The following is a 6,714-nucleotide window of genomic DNA, read 5'->3' as shown; positions in this document are numbered from 1 at the left end:
TTCTCAACACATGTTGCTGTGCTTCATAATGAGTTGAGAACTCCCATCTGTAGCTCACTCTCTGCTCTCCTTTCTTCTCTGGGTCAGAGAATATAAGCCATTAATCATCACCTGGGCGTGTGACAGCCAGTGTTGTATTGGAGGTTTGATCCTGACTTTCTGACAGCCTTTTCTCTTTGGCTACTATTGCTCCAGGGGTAAAGGTGGGGTAGTGGGTATTTGTGAGTGTGGGTGAAGGGTGTGTGTGGAACACACATCACAGGAGGCATAATTGGCCATGAGTGAGCGCTTAGTGGATCAGCAGCGAGCTCCCTGACTGAGTGGTCTGTGTCAGCCGCCCTTGGACCCCCTCCAAGCAGCCAGGGATATTTTTAATTTACCTCCTACATCAGGCCTAAAGAATGCCGCCCCCACCCCGCCCTTCCTCAGCTATAGATACCATTCTCCACCCCCTCGCCCTCTCTCTCCCTTTCATTCACTCTTGCTCTGCTTCCCATTATCTTTATTTGAAATGCAGATCTATATTGACTCATCAGAAACATATGTGAGCGAACATACTACTTGCATATGTGAGGACTGTGCAAAAGCAGTCATGTGCGTTGAATCCTAAATTCACTTACTCTCAATTTGAAAGCCGATACGCGACTTCAAGGTGCGCTCCGGAAATACCTGAGAGTAAAGGCAGGATGCATTTTGTTTTAAGCAGCACTGCCAGGTCATTAGAGTTCAGACTTTCTTCAGAAGCATGCCTTTCTGATTGATCAGAACCAAACAGTGGTCCTGTCTAAGATCCACTGTGGCTAATGTATAACTCTGGTTAGGCTCCTACTGATAGACCCCTGCTTCAGTCTTCAGTTGATGGGAGCAACTGCATATTATTATGGTTTCTTAGGATTAGTGTTTCAATGTGAGACATTTCATTTTGGAGTCCCAAATAAAAACAGAAGCTGAACTACTCTGTTTCACAATTCTCATTTATTGTTCTGAACACCTCAGTGCCTTGAAAGCATCCTCATCTCAACTGACCTTTTCACGTTTTGTCACATAACTACCACGACCTCAGTTTGTTTTAATTGGATTGTGCATTTTTGTGTATCGGAAGGAAATACACAATTATGCACAGTTCTTTACAGGAACATCTTAAAACCTTAAAAGTTTGGCATTCATATGTGTTCAACTCCTTAACTCTGGTGCCCATAAATAAAATCTAGTGTAACCGAACCAATTCCCTTCTGAAGTCAGCTAATTAGAGATTTAATGTGTACAATTTTATCTGCGTATAAATCGAGATATTCTATGAAGCCATAGAGGTTTTTCAGAGAACATTAAGGAACGCTGAAGGTCAGGGATAAAATCCTTTATTAATGTTTAAATGATAAAATAATATTTGAAGCATTTAACAACCCACTGTACGCTATTCAGGTGTGACTTGGCTCTCCTCCTAAATCTTTCTCATTAATCTAATTTATAAGAAGAAACAAAGAGGCACACTGGACACAACTAGTCTATTGCTAGCTCAGGTAATAAAATATGTTCACAGGCAAAAATGATGAGTTATGCACTTTACAAATGTGAAATGTATTGAAAAGTGGCAACAATAAAGTCATTACAAAATTAAATCCATTTTGAATTCTCATTTAAAATGAACCACAGGCCATGTAATGGACACAGCCAACAAGTGAAACAGTAGGCTAAATCCAACGGTAACACTTTATTTGACGGGGTGTGCATAAGACTGACATAATACTGTCATAAACGTGAAATAACACCTGTCATGAACATGAAGGAGTCTGTCTTTATGAATGTTGTCATGAAGTGTTATTCAGTAAATAATGACACTTTTAATGCAAAGTTGCTTTAAAAGCTGCATTGAAAGTCCATTAAAAGTGCCAACTTTGCATTAAAGTGTCTTACAAAATAATGCAAAGTTGGGACTTCTTTTAATGGACTTTCAATGTATCTTTTAAAGTAACTTTGCATTAAAAGTGTAATTATTTACCGAATGACACTTCATGACAACAGTCATAGACATTCATAAAGACTCCTTCATGTTCATGACAAGTGTTATGTCGGTCTTATGCACACTCTGTCAAATAAAGTGTTGCCAGTCTAACTTTATAGTCTACATGCAAACACCGTGCTTTATGGAAATCTAACAGAGCACATCACCCACAGTGAAACATGGTGGTGACTGCATCATGGCATGGACTCTTTGGCAGGGACTTTCTTCAATTGTATGAGTGGGCATGTCACTCCCAAAATGACAGCCATAAAAAGACAGAATTTCTGGCACCCAACAACTTGTACACTTTCTGACCCAAGACGTTCTTTTTTGGACACCAAAAATTTCCGGTTTTAAAATAAGTGCACGTGTCAACCCTTTGAGAAATGCCTGCGTTAATCTCACTGTGGGCTGACAAGGTGGCCCCACACACAGCGGGCTGTGAACACTTTGAACATCAAAAGGTGACAAAAGGCTTACATTCTACTGAATCCCACCTTCAAGGTTACAGGGAGGAAAGCTTCAGCATGGTTCACTGCTAAGGTCTGCATGTGTGTTTGTTCTGGCTCTGTCTGTGAACCTCCACCTGAGGCTGTTTCCTCTGTCACGGTAAATTCCTGCGCAGCTTTCACAGTGTCAGCGCCAGCAGCAGGGATATCTTTGGGATGGTCGCCTTTAGGAGGCCCCACTGTTTCGAAGTTCTTCGGGTCATCTCCCGCCAGGACTGCTTATAATAAAGAGCTTCTGTGTCGTTGTACTGTGGAGATGTTAGGCATTTACTACAGACAAGTGTCTTGTGTTTCAGCTGCAGACGGTGATCAGAAGCGGCAGAAGAAGGATATTGCTGATATTGTTTTGTTCGGGTTTCTATCATAAGAATGCAGGAGTTTAACTGCACGGAGTTCAAGTAAAGACCAAACTTTACTTAGACAATTTGTACAAAAATGTCTTATGTCTTGTATTTAATTTTTATAAACTTCTTATTTTTTTTTTCTCTTTCTCTTTTTTTTCTCAGCTAAAGCCTGTATTTGTATTGTGCTTTATCAAGGCCTGTAACTCCAAAGCACTTTACATAGCAGTAAGTCATGGTTGTAAACTACATTGTAGATTTTATTGGGGCAAATCTGGGGAAGTGTCTAGCTCAAGGACACAGTGGCAAAGTAACAGAGGTGGGGTTCCAGAAACCCATTGGATACTGGATGAACCCCCACCTTTTGATCTACCACCACTCCTGGAGCTAAGGGGCAGATGTAAATCTGCTAACCCTAAATAAACTTGTGCCATGACACTAAATTCACAAACATCTGTGAAATAGGCTCTTCAACAGTTTGATATGGGAATAGAGGTTGTTTTTTGTTTTGAGGAGGTTTCAGGACATCACTGAGAATGTAAAGTAAGAGGTTCATTCTTAGGCATAAACTGACAAAAGACAGGAGGAAAATGGAGGATTTCTATAAGGAGGTGGGTCTGTCCACATAGGCTAGGGTTGACTGGTGGTTGAGTCTTGATGTTAAACTCCTTTGTTTTCCTCTCCATATAGATGTGGAACCAATGGAGGAATGTTGAAGGTTGGACAGAGATGAGTGAGGAGGTTGCAGACGAAGAGTTTGAACAGCACCAACCATGGTGTTCTGTCAGAGGAACATGGAAGTGATGCATGGCAGTAGCTGAAGGTGATTGCTAGAGTTGGCTTGGAGGACAAAGAACCTGGACACAAAACCAGGAGTGAATGAGGACTCAGGTGGGTTTCCTAGGAGGACAATGATAAGGAAGGTAAGTGAGGAGTACAATGAGAGGAGGCCTTGTTACCACCAATGTTGTGGAAGTATCTGGAGTCTGCCTCTGGCGAGTCTGTTCCTCTTGTGCCTCTGCCTGACTGCACCAGATGCACGTCAGCTGCAGGAGCACACCTGCCAGTCACACCCAGGAGGGGAGGTAGGAAAAACAACACATCAACCAGAGCTCAGCTCTGTTGATACGACAAACTGGCTAATTTGCATGTGTGATACTTTGACTTTCTCAAACACTCCCTCTTCAACTGCACACGTCCATTGGGCCCACTCTCAAGTGTTGATGTGTGTGTTATGCATATATTAGAGAACTGACTTGTCTATAAAAATGTTAAGTAGAATCAGTAAATAAAACTGCTTTCATTGAGATTCTGCAAAGTGATATTCAAATATCTACACTACTGGCTAAAATCCCTGACTCTCCCATTGTTTTTGTCATGTTTATTTTCATGGTTGAATAAAATCTATTGTTCATTTTGTGCTTTCATTAATACACATCAAAAAGCATGTGACGTCAATAAAACAGAGTAAAATTTCATTTAAAAGTATAACTTTTTTTTTACCCTATTCTTCAAAAAATGTCATCGTTGGGACGACAAGATCTGTTCTTTTATTCAAAAATATTAAGGTTGATGAGACAAGAAATTTTGCTTTATTTTATATGCTTCTTCTGTGTTTGACATATTTCTATTTTGCAATATTGAATAATATTTTGCTTTTTGAAAAAGGGTGATTGTTTTTAGAGGTGCCCTTAAAAAAGCATTTAACCACCAGCTGTTCAGAGTGGCTCAGTGGACACTCTTTTTTTTGTTCACATGTCCTAGTTTTCGGTGAATATAGAACTGTAGGATTGTGTACTAACGGTGCTCATAAATCTTCCACATATTACCTCAAGACTTAACAGGATTGCCACATAATTCTGTCACCCTTTTTGATAAATACGTGCTTTAATCTGGGACTTGTGTTCCAGTCAAGAAGTGGCAGTGTGTACATCGGCATTTAGTTATGATTGAAAAATCTGATAATTGACTCTCATTTTGTCACAGTTTTCATTATGCTAATGAGTGTGTGTAAATGCAGTTTGTGTGAACTGGAGTGGAGTGTTTTGTAAAGAGTGGGTTTGTAAAGTGGGAGGATGAAGGAAGTGGGCAAAGACATCTTATTTTCCCACCTGCAGACTCAACAAAGCAGAGAAATCAAATGAGGGAGGAGCCTGCGTAAATTAATTTTCCCACTGGGGATTTCTTTGTCTTCAGGCCTGTTCAGTGCTTCTCATTTTTATGTGCTGCGCTTCTTCTTGTCATCCAACCCCCTCCTTTTCCTTTGGGTCTCCTTCCCACTCTTTGTCCTATACATCAGCACGTGCCGCACATGCATTACATCACATATGCGGTTGCTCTCATTACAGTAACAGCCGCTCTGCTCAGGCAGATTTTGCTGCTGCAGTAAACTGTCCTCAACTTCAGCTCTTTGTCTGTTACCTTTCCTGCACTGCCCTATTTCTTGCTGCCTTTCTATTTCTTTGTATTTTCTACAATTCTTATCAATCTACGTCTTTGGAATAGATGCTGGAGCTAGCTTTTTTTCCATGCAACGCACTAACTCACCTTCTGAACAGGATGCATTCCACTTGTTACGACCCCTCCGGGAGGTCTGTGATGGGCTGTTTGTATTCACATATGGACCCGCATTTATGTGCATTTCACTGTTAATGCAATGCAAATATCAATCACGGCAAAGAGAAAAGTGGAAGATCAAAGTTGAGCGGATGCAACAGACAGGGTAGATGAGTCTAGATGCGCTCAGGGTTCAATATTAGAGATGACCTCGAAGAGCTTTGAGACAGAATAAAAGCCCTCATGGCCCCCAGTTCCTGTAAAGTTTTACTGATAAATGTGGATGAGGAGAACAACAGAGTGTTTGCTGCACGAGAGACAGCGTTCTTTTGATATTGTCAGCATGACAACACCAATCCCAAAGAACCCCAAAGAAAAATGAGCCGAGCCCCTTATTTCTTAACGGGGCAATGAGAAATGATGGGTGGTTACAATGTCCCCTTCATCAAAATATGTACCTCCTCTCTGCCCTGGGCCTTTCCCTCTTGTTCACACAGGCCCCCTCACAGCTGTCTGTATTGCTCTGGCTTGAGAACCTTTGGAGGGCTCTTTGAACCGAGCTGCCCTTCATAAACTGGGCTGCTTTATCCTGAGCCCCATGTCGAGGGCCTCTGACCAGCAGCCGCGGGAAAGCAGAAGGGAAATTATAGAAGTCTCTTCATATGATGTGGGCTGTTGAACAGTTTTGATATGAACTGAATGTGACAAGAGCAAATTACCTCCAACGAAGGGCACAGAGGCCTCAGGGTAGCTATCACACAGCACACCACACAATGACTAGTACAAAGCCACTGTCCAGCTACATTAGCTGTGTCTAATTTTTACTTTGCTTGCTCTCTCCCTATCTCTTCCCCTCCCTTTCTTCAGTCAGACTGAATGAAGATGGTGGATATCAGTCAGCGGGACACATACAGACAGATTTTCAGTTACGGATCTCATGGGAAATTTATCATTGCGCTTAAGTTCTTTCAAACTGAATGTCAGACTAAAGATGTGCTATGGTAAAACCAAACTGATCAACAGTTATTGATAACACACGCCTCATGCACTTCTCTTGTTTGAGTTATTGATCTTTCTTATTGCAGATATTATAAATTAATGTTATTTCATGGCAATCAAAGAATTCATGTCTGAAATATTTTCTAAACCTTTACTTGTACCAAAGGTTTGAGGCTTATAGAAATTTAGTAAATGCTTGCTAAGTTTACAAAATTTAGCAAGCAAATTTGTCTGTTTGTCAAATATTTCTTTTATTATTAATTTTAATAATCATCATTACATAAGTTTCAAAAGCTTGTCTTGAGGA

This window comes from Xiphophorus couchianus, chromosome 15, assembly GCF_001444195.1.
Source record: "Xiphophorus couchianus chromosome 15, X_couchianus-1.0, whole genome shotgun sequence".
Lineage (NCBI taxonomy): Eukaryota > Metazoa > Chordata > Actinopteri > Cyprinodontiformes > Poeciliidae > Xiphophorus > Xiphophorus couchianus.
Note: the sequence above shows the minus strand (reverse complement) of the source record.